General features: G+C 42.5%; 1 protein-coding gene and 3 non-coding genes across 5 annotated transcripts in view; all 4 read right to left on the minus strand.

Annotated features, from left to right (window-relative positions):
* The window catches only part of LOC142385525 (immunoglobulin kappa light chain-like), a 202,846-nt gene that overhangs the window by 73,814 nt on the left and 110,436 nt on the right, over nt 1–18,596 (minus strand). The window lies entirely within an intron of this gene.
* On the minus strand, nt 1,046–1,117 carry trnae-cuc (transfer RNA glutamic acid (anticodon CUC)). Its single transcript has one exon. It is a non-coding gene; the product is annotated as a tRNA-Glu (tRNA).
* On the minus strand, nt 2,381–2,452 carry trnae-cuc (transfer RNA glutamic acid (anticodon CUC)). Its single transcript has one exon. It is a non-coding gene; the product is annotated as a tRNA-Glu (tRNA).
* On the minus strand, nt 3,700–3,771 carry trnae-cuc (transfer RNA glutamic acid (anticodon CUC)). The gene has a single exon. It is a non-coding gene; the product is annotated as a tRNA-Glu (tRNA).

Genomic DNA, 18,596 nt, shown 5'->3' on the forward strand with positions numbered 1-18,596 from the left:
TAATTGGCACAGTGCATTGTACTGAAGTTGTGAACATTTTAGCCTTAGATGAAAGCAATTGTGCGCATCTGGAGAATGAATCCAAGCAAGCACAAGTTTCACGCTTTAGACTTCTCTCTTATTTCAGGGAGAAATAGAAAGATTCCTGAGTAAGAGTGAGTGTGTCATAGCCCTGCAAGAAAAACAGTTGATAGATGACTAAATAAGGGTCTATCAGGGCATTGGTGGTATAGTGGAGAGAATAGCTGCTTGCCAAGCAGTTGACCCGGGTTCGATTCCTGGCCAATGCATTCTCTGCACCTTGTATAATCAGTTTTCAAATGTACCTTGCTACCTCTACCTCTGTTCAGACAATGGGTGGCTTGTAGGGAAAACACAGTCTCCAGCTTAATGCACTCTAGCAACTCTTCAACCAAGGAAGCATTTCTTGCTATGACTCTTCAGTTAAAGTGATGGTCTGTTTTCTCATGTGCATTCTAAGTTCCTCCTCTACAAAGCAAGTGGGGAAGATTAGATTCCACAGTGCCGTACGACACAAAAAACGGGCCTCCCTCAAACTCGATCCAAGACGGATGAACGCCCAGCACCTGCCAGATCACCAAATGGTCCAAGTCCGCGGACAAAAACATTTTGTCCGACAATAGACCATGAAATTTCTCTTTTTCCGTATCATTCGTGGATGCCCATGTCATTTAATGACAAATAGCATTTGTCTTTGCTGCTCAAAATGTTATTAAGCACCATGTTACACATCAAAGTATCAGAAAAACTTGATCATTCTTTTAGTTTTTAAAAGCCACAATGGTCCTAGAGCTGCTGGAAAGAGTTAAGCGAGTCCTTCTCTAAAGAGAAGTAGTAAATCTGCTGGCTGTAAAGTGTTATTTCAAATCAAGTGGTGCGCATAGGATAACTCCTTAAAAACCAACGTCCTATTGAATTTGTGACAGGGCTCGATTAAATTGACATTCTAGTGATGTCATTGGAAAACAACAGCAGAAATGTCTTTGGTTTACGCTACTCACAGTGCCAAAACTTGGTTCCCTCATTCCCTGACCGGGAATCGAACCCGGGCCGCGGCGGTGAGAGCGCCGAATCCTAGCCACTAGACCATCAGGGACCCGAAAGCAGTGCACACGGTACAGGTTGCAAGACTGTGGTAAACTCATTCCTGACTGGCAAATTAATTGGAATAGTGCATTGTACTGAAGTTGTGAACATTTTAGCCTTAGATGAAAGCAATTGTGCGCATCTGGAGAATGAATCCAAGCAAGCACAAGTTTCACGCTTTAGACTTCTCTCTTATTTCAGGGAGAAATAGAAAGATTCCTGAGTAAGAGTGAGTGTGTCATAGCCCTGCAAGAAAAACAGTTGATAGATGACTAAATAAGGGTCTGTCAGGGCATTGGTGATATAGTGGAGAGAATAGCTGCTTGCCAAGCAGTTGACCCGGGTTCCTTCCCGGCCAATGCATACTCTGCACCTTGTATAATCAGCTTTCAAATGTACCTTGCTACCTCTACCTCTGTTCAGACAATGGGTGGCTTGTAGGGAAAACACAGTCTCAAGCTAATGCACTCTAGCAACTCTTCAACCAAGGAAGCATTTTTTGCTATGACTCTTCAGTTAAAGGGATGGTCTGTTTTCTCATGTGCATTCTAAGTTCCTCCTCTACAAAGCAAGTGGGGAAGATTAGATTCCACAGTGCCGTACGACACAAAAAACGGGCCTCCCTCAAACTCGATCCAAGACGGACGGACGGACGGACGAATGGACGGCCAGCACCTGCCAGATCACCAAATGTTTCAAGTCCGCGGACAAAAACATTTTGTCCGACAATAGACCATGAAATTTCTCTTTTTCCGTATCATTCGTGGATGCCCATGTCATTTAATGACAAATAGCATTTGTCTTTGCTGCTCAAAATGTTATTAAGCACCATCCATCCATCCATTATCTATACCGCTGAATCCGTCGATCGGGTCGCGGGTGGGCTGGAGCCTATCCCAGCAGTCAATGGGCGAGAGGCGGGGTACACCCTGGACAGGCCGCCAGTCCATCGCAGGGCCTATTAAGCACCATGTTACACATCAAAGTATCAGAAAAACTTGATCATTCTTTTAGTTTTTAAAAGCCACAATGGTCCTAGAGCTGCTGGAAAGAGTTAAGCGAGCCCTTCTCTAAAGAGAAGTAGTAAATCTGCTGGCTGTAAAGTGTTATTTCAAATCAAGTGGTGCGCATAGGATGACTCCTTACAAACCAACGTCCTATTGAATTTGTGACGGGGCTCGATTAAATTGACATTCTTGTCATGTCATTGGAAAACAACAGCAGAAATGTCTTTGGTTTACGCTACTAACAGTGCCTAAACCTAGTTCCCTCATTCCCTGACCGGGAATCGAACCCGGGCCGCGGCAGTGAGAGCACCGAATCCTAGCCACTAGACCATCAGGGACCCGAAAGCAGTGCACACGGTACAGGTTGCAAGACTGTGGTAAACTCATTCCTAACTGGCAAATTAATTGGCACAGTGCATTGTACTGAAGTTGTGAACATTTTAGCCTTAGATGAAAGCAATTGTGCGCATCTGGAGAATGAATCCAAGCAAGCACAAGTTTCACGCTTTAGACTTCTCTCTTATTTCAGGGAGAAATAGAAAGATTCCTGAGTAAGAGTGAGTGTGTCATAGCCCTGCAAGAAAAACAGTTGATAGATGACTAAATCAGGGTCTGTCAAGGCATTGGTTGTATAGTGGAGAGAATAGCTGCTTGCCAAGCAGTTGACCCGGGTTCCATTTCCGGCCAATGCATACTCTGCACCTTGTATAATCAGTTTTCAAATGTACCTTGCTACCTCTACCTCTATTCAGACAATGGGTGGCTTGTAGGGAAAACACAGTCTCAAGCTAATGCACTCTAGCATCTCTTCAAGCAAGGAAGCATTTTTTGCTATGACTCTTCAGTTAAAGTGATGGTCTGTTATCCCATGTGCATTCTAAGTTCCTCCTCTACAAAGCAAGTGGGGAAGATTAGATTCCACAGTGCCGTACGACACAAAAACGGGCCTCCCTCAAACTCGATCCAAGACGGATGAACGGCCAGCACCTGCAGGATCACCAAATGGTCCAAGTCCGCGGACAAAAACATTTTGTCCGACAATAGACCATGAAATTTCTCTTTTTCCGTATCATTCGTGGATGCCCATGTCATTTAATGACAAATAGCATTTGTCTTTGCTGCTCAAAATGTTATTAAGCACCATCCATCCATCCATTATCTATACCGCTGAATCCGTCGATCGGGTCGCGGGTGGGCTGGAGCCTATCCCAGCAGTCAATGGGCGAGAGGCGGGGTACACCCTGGACAGGCCGCCAGTCCATCGCAGGGCCTATTAAGCACCATGTTACACATCAAAGTATCAGAAAAACTTGATCATTCTTTTAGTTTTTAAAAGCCACAATGGTCCTAGAGCTGCTGGAAAGAGTTAAGCGAGTCCTTCTCTAAAGAGAAGTAGTAAATCTGCAGGCTGTAAAGTGTTATTTCAAATCAAGTGGTGCGCATAGGATGACTCCTTACAAACCAACGTCCTATTGAATTTGTGACAGGGTTCGATTAAATTGACATTCTAGTGATGTCATTGGAAAACAACAGCAGAAATGTCTTTGGTTTACGCTACTCACAGTGCCAAAACTTGGTTCCCTCATTCCCTGACCGGGAATCGAACCCGGGCCGCGGCGGTGAGAGCGCCGAATCCTAGCCACTAGACCATCAGGGACCCGAATGCAGTGCACACGGTACAGGTTGCAAGACTGTGGTAAACTCATTCCTGACTGGCAAATTAATTGGCATAGTGCATTGTACTGAAGTTGTGAACATTTTAGCCTTAGATGAAAGCAATTGTGCGCATCTGGAGAATGAATCCAAGCAAGCACAAGTTTCACGCTTTAGACTTCTCTCTTATTTCAGGGAGAAATAGAAAGATTCCTGAGTAAGAGTGAGTGTGTCATAGCCCTGCAAGAAAAACAGTTGATAGATGACTAAATAAGGGTCTGTCAGGGCATTGGTGATATAGTGGAGAGAATAGCTGCTTGCCAAGCAGTTGACCCGGGTTCCTTCCCGGCCAATGCATACTCTGCACCTTGTATAATCAGCTTTCAAATGTACCTTGCTACCTCTACCTCTGTTCAGACAATGGGTGGCTTGTAGGGAAAACACAGTCTCAAGCTAATGCACTCTAGCAACTCTTCAACCAAGGAAGCATTTTTTGCTATGACTCTTCAGTTAAAGGGATGGTCTGTTTTCTCATGTGCATTCTAAGTTTCTCCTCTACAAAGCAAGTGGGGAAGATTAGATTCCACAGTGCCGTACGACACAAAAAACGGGCCTCCCTCAAACTCGATCCAAGACGGACGGACTGACGGACGGATGGACGGCCAGCACCTGCCAGATCACCAAATGTTTCAAGTCCGCGGACAAAAACATTTTGTCCGACAATAGACCATGAAATTTCTCTTTTTCCGTATCATTCGTGGATGCCCATGTCATTTAATGACAAATAGCATTTGTCTTTGCTGCTCAAAATGTTATTAAGCACCGTGTTACACATCAAAGTATCAGAAAAACTTGATCATTCTTTTAGTTTTTAAAAGCCACAATGGTCCTAGAGCTGCTGGAAAGAGTTAAGCGAGCCCTTCTCTAAAGAGAAGTAGTAAATCTGCTGGCTGTAAAGTGTTATTTCAAATCAAGTGGTGCGCATAGGATGACTCCTTACAAACCAACGTCCTATTGAATTTGTGACGGGGCTCGATTAAATTGACATTCTAGTTGGATCTCATTGGATAACAACATTAGAACTGTCTTTGGTTTACGCTACTAACAGTGCCAAAACCTGATTCCCTCATTCCCTGACAAGGAATCGAACCCGGGCCGCAGCGGTGAGAGCTCCGAATCCTAGCCACTAGAAACATCAGGGACCCGAAAGCAGTACACATGGTACAGGTTGCAAGACTGTGGTAAACTCTTCCTAACTGGCAAATTAATTGGCACAGTGCATTGTACTGAAGTTGTGAACATTTTAGCCTTAGATAAAAGCAATTCTGCACATCTGGAGAATGAATCCAAGCAAGCACAAGTTTCACGCTTTAGACTTCTCTCTTATTCTCTCTTATCTTAGCCCTGCAAGAAAAACAGTTGATAGATGACTAAATCAGGGTCTGTCAGGGCATTGGTGGTATAGTGGAGAGAAAAGCTGCTTGCCAAGCAGTTGACCAGCGTTCGATTCCCGCCCAATGCATTCTCTGCTCCTTGTATAATCAGCTTTCAAATGTACCTTGCTATCTCTACCTCTGCTCAGACAATGGGTGTCTTGTAGGGGAAACACAGTCTCAAGCTAATGCACTCTAGCAACTCTTCAACCAAGGAAGCATGTTTTGCTATGACTCTTCAGTTAAAGCACTGCTGCTCAATTTCAGTCATTTTCACAGTCATGATGGATGACAGAGTTCCATTCAGAGCCAACTTATTCCTGGTCTTGGTTTTATTGAGCCCCACCATGGAAAAAACCCTCTCTGCATCAGAATTTCAGGGCGGCAGAACTAATACCATTTGGCAATTGTAGATATCCTTGGGAATCTGCTCACACCTTTGAAAAAAATTAACCACGGAAGCCTAATTACACTCCAACATATTTTTCATTTTTCATTAAGTTGCTCATGTCAAAGGGTGTGTGCTGAATATTTAGGCCTACTACTCCAACAAACACTTTAATCGGCAGGTCTTTTACAAAGAGTAGGAAAACTATGGTAACTAATAAAAGATTAAAATAAATGAAGATATGACCTGCTGATGATTCTGACGGTTCTCTTCCACCTCCAGCTCGTTTACAACTTCTGGACGCATTCAGAGCATAATAGTTGCATTCATGGAACGCGTGCTTGCAGCTGAAAGCTATTTCAGACCTCACCCGGCAACAAGAAATTCTGTTTTCTGATTGGCTGAGAAATTCCATTTTGTGATTTGCCGATGGGTTGCCAAATCAAGACAGCTGTACCAGAGCTATAGTTCTGAGCTGTACAAGCGTACAGTAACATGCCAGTGATTCGTTTATAGTATAGGCCATTAGAATTTCTGTGCAACGAAGTTGATCATTTCTCAGCGTGAGAAATGGCATGTGTGGCGTGTGAGCGTGTGAACTTGTTGAAATGCCCTGATAAAGTATTTTTATGAGCCCTGGATAGAAGCATTTTTGAACAGGGAAACGTAACATCCTGTATTAATGTTAAGACCTTTATTTTATAAGCCAGACAGGAAGTGGTTCTGTGGTTGACCTGGAAGTGAAGGTGAGGATTAAAGGTTAAAGGAGCCAGCCAACGTTGAACGCCACGTGTGGTTCTTTTGTTTTCTTCAGTAAATAAAGTCAAGACGACCCTCTGTTACATTTTTAACTTTTTTATTAATTCATCTATAAAATACACGGCTTACATCATCTTATATACATTTTAAAGGAGCATTTTTACTTTTTATAATATTAAGGGGCTTTGGTAAAGGAAAGAAAATCTTTATGAAATACAAAAAATCTGGGTTTTACATTCATATATTTACATTTCTGTATGAAATATTTTCTGAATAATACTATGTTATTGACCAGAAAGTCCCATTCACTATTAACCATCATAACACCATAAATAATGTCTTTTAGGGAGAAGGGTTGGAGACGGATCCCCGTGTGCAGCCAGTCATGTACATCAATCCAGAATGTTGAAAACATACAATGAAAAAACAAGTGATCAGAAGTTTCATCCTCTCCACAAAACACACATCCATCCGATTTACAACCAAATCTCTGTCTCAGTAGCTCTCCGGATGGATATACACCATTTAGGATTTTAAAGTGAATTTCTTTTACTTTGGGATTAATGGGGAATTTTAAATATTTAGAACGCAACGAATATATGTCTTCTTTGGAGAAACTTTGTTTAATGGAGTTACGAAATGACAATAAAGGGTGCGTGATGTTATCAAATATCTTTCTAATTGTTTTTATTAGGAATCTTAATAACCTTAAAATGACAATTTCCAACAAGAAGAAGTGGAACATTAGGAGTGATGTCAGTGGAATTGGAAACAATCCCTTGAATTAAATGTAAAGTAGGTTTAGGGATGGCTTTTATTATGGATACAAAGAAGTTTCGATTGATGATCAGATTATCAGGCATGAAAATGGGTTAGGGGTTAAAAAGGTGAGAAGAGTGCGCGCTCGGCCCAGGGGGCGGGGTATGACGAGCTTTGTTCACTAACACTGTTTCACTGAACACGTTTCACTATGTTGAAGGACACCTCTTGCTCCTTCACGCAAACCTTTCCTTCAAGTTTGACCTAAGCCCATCTCCAGCTGCACTTGATCCCTGAGTCTATCTGCTTCACAGCTGCAGCATCCTCCTCTGTTAATAAACTCATCCTGCAAGAATATTTTGTGTTAGTTCAAATGGAACATCAGTATTAACTGTAAACAGGGCTCGAAATGAACTTTTTTCACCACCACCCAAAATGACAAGAAGATATTAATGTTACTAGCCAAACACAAAATGGCTAGTACGTTTTCTTTTCTACCAGCCACACTAAGCTTAAATTTACCACCATTGGGCCAGTGTTAAAAGAAGAGCTGGTTTCTGTAACATGGTTACCCAGATGTCAGAACAGTAATTGGTCGTAAGTAAATGTCACTCTTAATTTAGATTAGTGGTGTGGTGTCATAACACTAGCACTTTTGAGAGCAAATAGAATGGCCAATCACTGTTTCTCACATTTGGGTAGAACTAACCACTGGACTACCAGATATCATTTCACCCTGGTGTTTAATTTAGAGCGAGACGGGCGGTGTTCGCTATTTTTAGGCGGCTTGAAACCATTACATTTCAATGAATCAATAAATAACATTACTAGCGACCAGTGTTTCTGTTACGTAGCGTTAAAAACAAGCTTGACACTAACTGTATTAACAATATCGAGCGAACAGGAGCTAATCATTTCTACCGGAGCTTTAGCTAGCTCTCACGGTGTTCAAGACAAGTTGTAGCGTACAGTGACTAGTTCTTAACCCATGTCAAGAAAGCTCCTCAGTTGAAAAAAAAAAAAAAAAAAACAATCTCGGCTTTCTAACGATCAAAAAACGCCCAAATCAAGTCTGCTGTTTTTTAAAACCATCCAGTGTGAACAAGGAATTTCTCCATTCAACACCACTGAGCTTAGTTTCCATATCACTCGTCTCGCAAAAGCAGGCTAGCAGGTAACAACTAGCAGCCGTCATGAGCTAGATAACGTGTTATGCCCTAAACTTGATTTTCAGCAAGCATGTTAGAATAACATTTATGTACACGTTTCCCACAGTAAGCGAGTTACCTCAACGCGTAACAGCAACACAACCGTGCGATTTTTCCATTTAGCAGCTTTCACCCTAAAACGCGTTGTTCAGATCCAGAGCCGTCAGTGTTGCGGATTATTCCATCAGTCAGTTTAGATCCAGCGGGAAATGAGGTTGCCTTGTCATTAAATAAAAATGTGACTTTGCCGTCTGAATCAATTGAATATTCGTAAACGAGGACTGGCAACCAGGAGGGGGTTTTACCAGCTGATCAGGACACCAATAGAAAAGAAGCGCTAGTTATTAATAGCTATTAATCTCGTTTGGCTGTAACCATTTGTATGTGTCAGTGGATGTACCCCCCCCCCCCCCCCCCCCCCCAAAAAAAAAAAAACTCTTTGGATCTACACGATTCACACAAGTTACCTATTTTGGGACCAATTTCGCCGAAAGGTGAGGGATTTTCATGCATGGATTATATTTGAGGCAAAAATGTTCGTATGTCTACGTGACTTCCGCATTCCTTTCTTTCTTTGGAAGTCTGTGGGGGTGTCGCTGTCCAAGATGGCGGCCCCACGGCTCGTCAGCGCCAATAGACAGTAGCGGTACTATATAAGTAAGCCTATTATGAATATTAAAATACGCTGAATCAAGTGTCCCGTATCATGCCTACATATGACGTTTGCAGGAAAAAAAATCCGGTGAAAATCAGTTTAATATTCAGCGAGTTATGATTGATTAAATGCGCTGACACTTCATTGCGCCAGCCAGCCAGATTACACTGAGTGGAGCTGATGACCGGTCCAAGATGGCGGCCCCACGGCTCGTCTGTGCCAATAGACAGGAGCGGTCGATGCGGCGTCTATTCTTTACATGTCTATGTGTCTGTGCCATCTCCACTGCTCTTCATTCTGTACACCGATGAGTGCAGATCAACACACTCCAACTGTCACTTGGTTCAGTTTGCTGACGATACAGTTCTCCTGTCCCTCCTGTCCGGCCCCTCCCTCCATCTTGGACCCGCTCTTCAGCAGTTCATAGAGTGGTGTGACTCTTCCTGCCTGGAGCTGAATGTCAGCAAAACTAAGGAGATGGTGGTGACCTTCTCTACAGCCAAAGGGAACTGGCGGCGGCTGTCCCCACTATGATCCACGGTTCTCCGGTCGAGACAGTTGAGGAATATAAACATCTGGTAACCATCCTGGGTTGCCAACTGAGGTTCTCTTCCAACACAGAAGAGATCCTGAGGAAGTGTCACCAGAGGATGTACCTACTGAGGAAACTGAACTCTTTTTCTGTCAGTCAGAACATCTTGTTGACACTCTATTACACATTCATTGAGGGCGTTTTGGCTTTCTCCATATGCGGCTGGTATCACTCCATTACTGTACAGGATAGGAACCACCTGCATAACATTGTCAAGGTGTGTTCTAAGATTATTGGACTTTCTGTTGGCCATCTGAACACTGTGTACGAGCAGCAGGCTAGGCCTGGCTCGTCGAATTCTCAAGGACCCGACTCATGCTGTGTTTCCGGCATTTGAGCAGCTGCCATCTGGTTGCAGGTTTCGCTGTCCGGCCTGTAAGACCCAAAGGAGGAGAGCAACCTTTGTTCCCAGTGTTATTCTCCACTTGAACTCTAAGAAGTCAAAGACAGTTACTACAACTTAGGTCTTCTTGTACAAAACTCTAGTGCAATATCTCATGTCCTGATGTGAAATGTTACAATATCACCTTGACACTTTAACTACGATGTCACTTTAATCACATTGTCATTTTAATTTTATCGACGCCTTATTTTATTTATTTATTTCCCTTTTGTGTTTTTATTTTCTTTGTGATTCCATTTTCTTGTTCTTCTTTTAATGTACCGCTCTTCGTCCTTCTAATTGCCCTTCGGGGATAAATAAAGTTTTTTCTGATTCTGATTCTGATAAAAGCCATCCCTAAACCTACTTTACATTTGATTCAAGGGATTGTTTCCAACCCCACTCACATCACTCCTAATGTTCCACTTCTTCTTGTTGGAAATTGTCATTTTAAGACTATTAACACATTGACTACCAGCGGTTTTTACAGAATTATGTCGTAGAATCCCAGCGTTGTAAACCATTTTTTTGACGTTTTTTGTACAGTCGCAGCATATTATGTGATAGGGCCACTGAAACATGTTATGGCTCGTTTGAAAGCTGAGACTTTAAACTCTTTGTGGGTCAAAACTGCGTGTCTCTAGGTGCCGCCATTAGCGAGCTATCCTTAGCTAAACCAAGGGGGGTCTCCACCAAAATCAACAACAAACTGAGATCGGGGCTTTTGTTGTGAAACGTGCGCTCTGTCAGCCTGTCGCACTTTAGATACATACCCGGGTCAGAGGATTTGCGTGTCTTTGTGTCAGAGGAGTTTACATGTTCATAAGACCGCCTCGTGTCTTTTTCTCCTTCTTGTTGTTTGTTTATGTTACTTTCCCGTCACCCTCTGGAAACCGACACGTGCGATTGGACAAAATGCGGAAATGCACAACAATCAATGCAGCGTTATCAAAATTGTTCTTGAGTTGACGCAAAGCCATTGGCGTAATGATCAAAATGTCCAGATGATGACACCAGTTTTTGACTGCCATCTATGTCAGTTCTGTTCATCACATAATTACAAAAATCACACAGAATGTGCATTAGAATGTATAGATTCAGAATCCATAAAAAAAATGGAAAAACGTATTTTTACCATGTGGGAGCCAACGCATGGGCAGTAAAAACGTAGTTTTACGTGACTTGGGAGTCAATGGGTTAAGATTGATAAATCTGATGTAGCAATCAGATTTAACATATTTAAAACTCAACATATTTAAAAATGATTTAAAAGAACTATATATGATGCCGTTACACAACTCAAACTATAATTTATTTTCCATCCTAATGCCTACACTGAACTGTCAACTTCGATATAGATTTCTGAGTTTACGGGGTGCACTTGAATGCACCATAAAACCGCGCACACGCTTTACCGTACGACGCGATGTAAACGGGAACTCAAATTCCAAGTGTAGCTAGCGCGCCGTGCCTCTCCGAAGCGCAGATGGCGTGACCGCAGTGAAACATCCTGGGTTGGGACAAACTTAAGTGTAGGCCCTATTCGTATTTCAAAATCCGCATTTTAGTACAAGACACAATTTCGGTTATTGCACAGCCCTTGACACACCAACAAATCTCAGACAAACCTCGACCAAGCAAGAGCACATCAGGAGACGTAGCCTGGCTACAAACAGCCCTTGCCCTGCCAAAGTTTTCAAACATTGCCAGGCTATGAAACGACGGGCAAGAGTGAACGAGCAGCAACCCCTCTGTGAAATAAGTTTTCATTCCTTGTCTCTCGCCTGATATGCATCATAAACACTGACGAATCTTCACCTGCAACACCAGCGACGTCTTTCATTACACTGTAACAGACTGCAGACCGCAAGCGCAGTGTGTGGGAGCGGATTCAACATAGTTGCTATTCAGCAATGGGGGCTGATCGCAAGCGCATTCATACAAGGAGAGTGAAAGCAGAGCGGATCAAATAGGGCTCGGGCACGTGAGCGGCGGCCATACTGGAGGCTCAGAACTGTTTTGTTTACATTGTTTTCCACTGCGCGCAGACGTACTCCCGCCTGGTCTTGGAACTTTCTTCGTTGGTTTATCTATTTTACTTATTGTCTTTGCCACTATGGTCGCACGTTGCTGTGTCGTGGGGTGCAATAGCGTAAGCTGTGACAGGAATGGGGGGGAAATCGTAAATGGTTTATCTTTTTACCGGTTTCCTGCTTGGAGGCGCACCCACGGAGACCAAGTGTCCGAGATAACAAAGTGTCGTCGACTAGCATGGATCGCTGCTGTAAGACGACCAAGCATAACTTTCCACTCAATCCCGGTGTCGATGAGAGTGTGTTCTCTGCATTTTCATTCTGGTAAGTTACAGACTTTTGTGTGCTGAGGTAAAGATCCCCGCCTTCACAAGAGGACACTGTCAGTTGGAAGCAAGGGATGTCTCAATGGGTTAAAAGCGGAGGACAAATTTCGTGTGTATGCATGTATACATGACAATAAATCTGATCTTAATCTTAATTTAATGTGGAAAATACAAGGAAAATTGCCCATCTCCAAATTCACATGGAAAGGGCGATTGGAACTGTCAGAAACAGTACACCTTTTTGTCAGCAAAAGTACCTATCAACATAGTTCTGCCATGCGAAGGTGAAGACAAAACATTCTTTGACAAGATTGTGTCTGTATGTTGTACTCTGACCACCATGAGCAGGAGTGTTGTGCAAAGTTGAAGTCGTCTGAAATAAATATGCTTTGAGATACAGCCAAGTGTGTCACGTGTTTCATTATTTATTTACAAGTAGAGTAACATGACAAAAGTGTAAAGTGTCATTATACTTGAAACTGTTGCAAAGTATAAGCACTGACACCACATACTATATACGCAATTATGTCCGAAAGGGTGAACTTAGGCAGTAAATCTTCGTCGACAATCCATTCCTTGCTCGGTATTTCATAAGGGTCCAGTCCGTTTATAACGCCAATCTTCTGTATGTACCGATCTCTGGCTTCCTTCTGTAATGTATCCCGGTATATCCAACATCCTTTCTTCGATTTTAACATGCTTTTCTCTCACTTTTCTCTCACTGTTTGGTCCTTGATCTCCGTCTTGCCTCAGGGTTTGTTTACGAGATTGAGCCTCCAATATGGCGACCATATCCCAGAATGCAACGCGTGTGCCCGAGCCCTATAGTCTTTGGTTAGGAGAATGCCATGATATAAAATTATAGCTTTTAGGTTCTGCACCAAAAGCGGCGTTTGCACTTTCTCTACTTTTTTAAAGTGGTGGGGACAAATCTGCTCATCAGACAAAGTGCCGGGGACGCGTCCCCACCACATTAACACGTTTTATTTTTTTTAAAGAAATTTTTTGAGGGCTTTTGTGCCTTTAATGGATAGGAAAGTTCAGACAGACAGGAAGCAGGGGCCGAGAGAGGGGGAACGCACATGACACTGACGTGATGAAGGAAGGTGAAATGCTGTTTCAAAAAGCCTTTCCTTTCAAGATACTTTTAATAATTTGAGGAATTAATGTTAGCTAAACCTTGGTCCAGCGCAGTGTTGGCCAGGGCTAGCGAGCTAAGCTAACGTTAGCTAGCTAGACAACTTCGCTAGGTAGCTAGAGGCCAAAGTCAACCACATAAAACAAACAAAAAAAAAATCGCTAAAATCATTAAAAAAGAGAACGTTTTATCGACCGAAACTTAACTTACCGTAGAAAGAAGAGACTTGGAAGACAAGTGTGACTGCAGTCTGAGTGCTGACTCTGAGTGTAAATCCAGAGTGATTCTCAGAACGACGGAGTTCTTTCACTATCAGGAAAGAACTGCAGGGGAAGTTCATTTTGATCAATTCTGAGTAAAACGAATAGTAACCCCTGTTAATTTACACCAACACTAAAAAAAATAACACTGACACATTTGCTGCGCAGTGAAGCACTAGGGATGGGTGTCACTGTGGACCCCTCCTCTCTCGCTTGGGAGTGTGAAGGGTGTGACAGAGATTTGGTCTGAAGGTCTCCATGGTAACCTCGGTTCTAATACGTCACAAAGAGCTCACAACATATGTGATGATAATGCCTCAACGACACAGTCAATGCACGTCAATGTAAAACACGTGCATGCCACGTGATTTATACGTCATAACACATCATTAAACGTCAGAGGCGAAAGTTTATAAATAGGATCCAGAGATATCAACAGCTTTGTGTTGGGAGGTTGTGGCTCCCCTCCCTCAGGGAGCAGGTTGAGAGGCTGATGGCAGATGGGCGTTGAGTCTCGGCTGCCGGGACAGCAGTCAGGCTCTTTCCATGCGTACAGTATGAGGCTGTGGCTGGAAGCGTCTGCTCCGCACTCGCAAGTCAGGCTTGTGTTGTGGACGGGAGCCCCCGGAATTGGTTGCGTCTTGGTCTCGGTCCTCTCATGTCCTTCTGGTCCCTGAGTACGTCTTTTGTGTTAATTCCAAACACAATCATCTGCTACAGCAGTGCCCGCTGTCACTGCCGTGCATTATTAGCCTCCATCACAACAGCTGGTCTCACTTTTCCATGGCAAGGAAACGAAACCAAATCATCACGGGTCCAACACATCACTTGTCCACTTCACTAGTGGGACCTGCTAGTAGGTTTTAAAGGGGGAAAAACTGAGATCGGGTTTAAGTATTAAGTTAACCTGCTGAGTCTTGGAAATAACTCTAAAATAATTTTACTCCTCGGCAGGAATATCTCTGCAGCTCTCTCATCCAGAGGATCTACAATCATGCATGTGTTTGTAACATAGCAGAGGGTGTATTCTTACTAAAGTCAAGCATATTGCCTTTTGGGCACTCTGAGATGTTTAAAGCTCAGATTAATATCTGAGCTGAGATTTAGAAACACGTGGAACATTCTGTATTTCCTCTTTTGTCTGTTGAGGAGCTGCTAAATATCAATGGTTCAGTATTTGTAGCACATGCTCGTGCACGTAAACACGTTCACTTATAATATCGTGCCCTCATAAATTCACAAACACTTACACATGCGTGCACAGACACACACACACACACTCACAACGGCCTACAACCACCACACGCGGGCAAACTCGTGTGTTGGTGTGTGTTCCTGCAGATCTTTCAGTCAAACCTGCAGCTGATTGGTAAGATAAGAAAGCTGGGAAAGCCTTGGCAAAATAAAAGAACGTTCATTTCTAAATTTTATAAAGTGTACTCAGGAAAAAAGTTTTAGTGTATTTCTATGAATGCTCTCAGTTTCCTTTTTTCATAGCCAGACCCTCATTGTTGTTGTTCCCTTCTTGTGAGTTTGTTGTCAGTTTTGTGTTCCAGCTCTGCTCGATGTCTAGTTTTGTCTGAAGTTTTCATTTTTGGTGATTTCCTGTTTTGCATTAAAAGTACGCATTTGTCATACTGTCCCGTGATTTAGTACAACAAATAGATCTTTCGAGAGTATAAATCATGTTATTATGTACTGTAAGAGTACCTCTGGTGTGAGAGCAGTAAACTTTAAGGTAACTACTAGTTATGTTTAGGTTTTATTTTGTACTGTAGCTATACATACTGTGAGCTACACCACAGCTGACTGCTTATACCTCATTATATAGTCATATACTGTTTACATAGACCACTTTGGTATTGCCCTTGAGTATAATCCAGGGTTTTATACCTGAAGCTATGCCATAAATCCACTATCAGTGGACTACACATACGAATTCACAGACCGACTTGGAATTATTAGGAAGTTTATTTCTAAGAGTTCTGTGTTGAAGCAGTGCTGCACACTTAGAAGACGGTACATTGGGTTTAATTCATTTTCATTTTCAATTCATTTTTATTTATGAAAAATAGCGCCAAATACAACGAATGTCATCTCAAGGCACTTAGATAATAAAGTCCAATTCAAGCCAATTGGAATTCAATTCATTGTAATCATAATTATTCATAAAATAATCCAATTCGTTCATATAGAGCCAATTCAAAAACAATTTCCTAGCTAAGGAAACCAACAGATTGCATTGAAAACTTTTTGTTTTTCGGTCCAATCTCCAATCCTGAGCGTGCCTGAGCCAACTGTGGAGAGAAACGACTCCCTTTTAACAGGAAGAAACCTCTGGCAGAACCAGACTCAGGAAGGGTGGCCATCCGCCCCGACCAGCTGGGGTTTGAGAGGACAGAAAGGGGCGGGGGGGACTGTAACACCATTCAAAGGATATCTGTTGGAACAGGGAAACACGAGTTAATGACCACAATAATGTCACACATACATAAAGAGAGTAAAGTGAGGAAAGGTGTGACAGATGAGCTCCCCCAGCAGTCTAGGCCTATAGCAGCTTAACTATGGGATGTTTCAGGATCACCTGAGCCATCCCTAACTATAAGCTTTATAAAAAAGTAAAGTTTTAAGCCTGGTCTTAAAAGTGGAAAGGGTGTCTGCTTCCCGGACATTTACTGGCAGCTTATTCCACAAGAGAGGGGCCTGATAACTGAAGGCTCTGCCTCCCATTCTACTTTTAGAAACTCTGGGAACCTCAAGTAAACCTGCAGTTTGGGAACGAAGTGCTCTGTTAGGAAAATATCTTACAATGAGATCTTTAAGATATGATGGAGCTCGGTCATTAAGAGCTTTATATGTAAGGAGAAGAATCTTAAATTCTATTCTGAATTTAACAGGGAGCCAATGAAGAGAAGCTAAAACTGGAGAAATATGATCTCTCCTGTTAGTTCTCATCAGAACTCTGGCTGCAGCATTTTGGATCAGCTGGAGGCTTTTCAGAGAATATGTGGGACAGCCCATAAATAAAGAATTACAGTAGTCCAATCTTGAAGTAACAAATGCATGGACTAGTTTTTCTGCATCACTCTGAGACAAGATGTTCCTGATTTTAACAATATTACGAAGATGAAAGAAGGCAGTCCTAGAAGCCTGTTTTATATGCGAGTCAAATGATAAATTCTGGTCAAAAATAACTCCAAGGTTCCTCACTGTAGAACTAGGCTATGTACACACGTAGCCGGGTATTTTTAAAACCGAATATTTCCCCCCCTTCCGTTTATAAAATAATTTGTATCCACATTACCTCGTTTTCGAAAAAAACACCTTCCACACATAACCGAACATCTGCGTTTTCACCTGTCTTGACAACCCAAATGCATTTGCTGTTTTGCGCAATCTGCCCTCGTCAGCTAAATAATAAAGTGTGCACGCAACTTTTTTGAGCACACTGACAGGTGATCGCATGACAGTGGACTGCTCCTCGATATGAGGACGTAATAATCCCGACAGCGACAGGAGTGAGGACCGGGACATGCAAAATTGTCACGCCATTCCTCTGGGAGTACGACTTGGGCGTGTAAAATCAAGGCAGCAAACAGCGCCTGCACAATAATAACCACTACAATTCTCAAGGCATCCATGCTTCTTCAGTAAACAAAGGTCGCACTTTAGACTTTAAAGCAGATTTGTTGTTGTTTTGGCGCATATTGTGACGTTCGAAAACGCAAAACTCCGGTTATCTCTGTCTACACGCAGCTGCATAAACGGAGTTTTCAAAAATCTTCACTTTGCCCGGAGTTTTTAAAAACATTCGTTTACGATGCGTTTTTATGCGTTTTCATGTGGATGACAGGTCCACACGTAGAAAAATATATTAGTTTTAGCAGATACCCGGCTACGTGTGGATGGGGCCCTAGAAGCAAAGGAAATACCATCTAGAGTAACTATATAGCTAGACAATTTATCCCTGAAGCGCTCAGGTCCAAAGATAACGACTTCAGTTTTGTCTGAATTTAGAAGCAGACAGTTCTGAGTCATCCAGGTCTTTATGTCTTTAAGACATGCTTGTAGTCTGACCAACCTATTGGGTTCATCTGGTTTTATAGATATCTCCTTGAACAGTCTGGTTGGGATTGGGTCTAAAACACAAGTTTATGGTTTAGAAGAGACTATTGCTGTTGTTAGTTCAGAGAGATCAACTGGGCAGAAGCCGTCTAAATATAAATCAGGTTCTAAAGATACTTCTAAAGCTGCTGTACTTGATGATACATCACTGATAATAGTGGGAAGGACTCCATCAATCTCCTCTTTGATACAAACAATTTTATTGATAAAGAAGATCATGAAATCATCACTGCTGAGAGTTAAAGGAATACCTGGCTCAGCAGAGCTCGGACTCTTAGTCAGACTGGCTACAGCGCTGAAGAGAAACCTGGGATTATTCTTATTCTCTTCTATCAATGATGAATAATAAGCAGTTCTAGCTTTACGAAGGGCTTTCTTATACGTTATTAAACTATCTTTCCAGACTAACTGAGACTCTTCTAAATTAGAGGAACGCCACTGTCTCTCCAGCTTTCTTGCAGTCTGCTTTAAAGCACGCAGCTGTGAATTATACCAAGGAGCCAACCTCTTCTGACTGATTACCTTCCTTTTCAGAGGGGCAACATTGTCCAGTGCTGTACGCATCGTCAACAAGAGAGTCAAGTGCTGCTGGAGTAAAGTTTAGGTAGTCGTCCTCTGTCATATCTGCACATGGCAGTGAAGAAAAGGATGATGGAATTAATTCTTTAAATCTGGTTACAGCATCCTCTGATAGGCACCTTCTATATGTAAATTTCTTCTCAGAAACTGTATAGTCAAGTAATGTAAACTCAAAGGTTATCAGAAAATGGT

Source organism: Odontesthes bonariensis, chromosome 8 (assembly GCF_027942865.1).
Source record: "Odontesthes bonariensis isolate fOdoBon6 chromosome 8, fOdoBon6.hap1, whole genome shotgun sequence".
Classification (NCBI taxonomy): Eukaryota; Metazoa; Chordata; class Actinopteri; order Atheriniformes; family Atherinopsidae; genus Odontesthes; species Odontesthes bonariensis.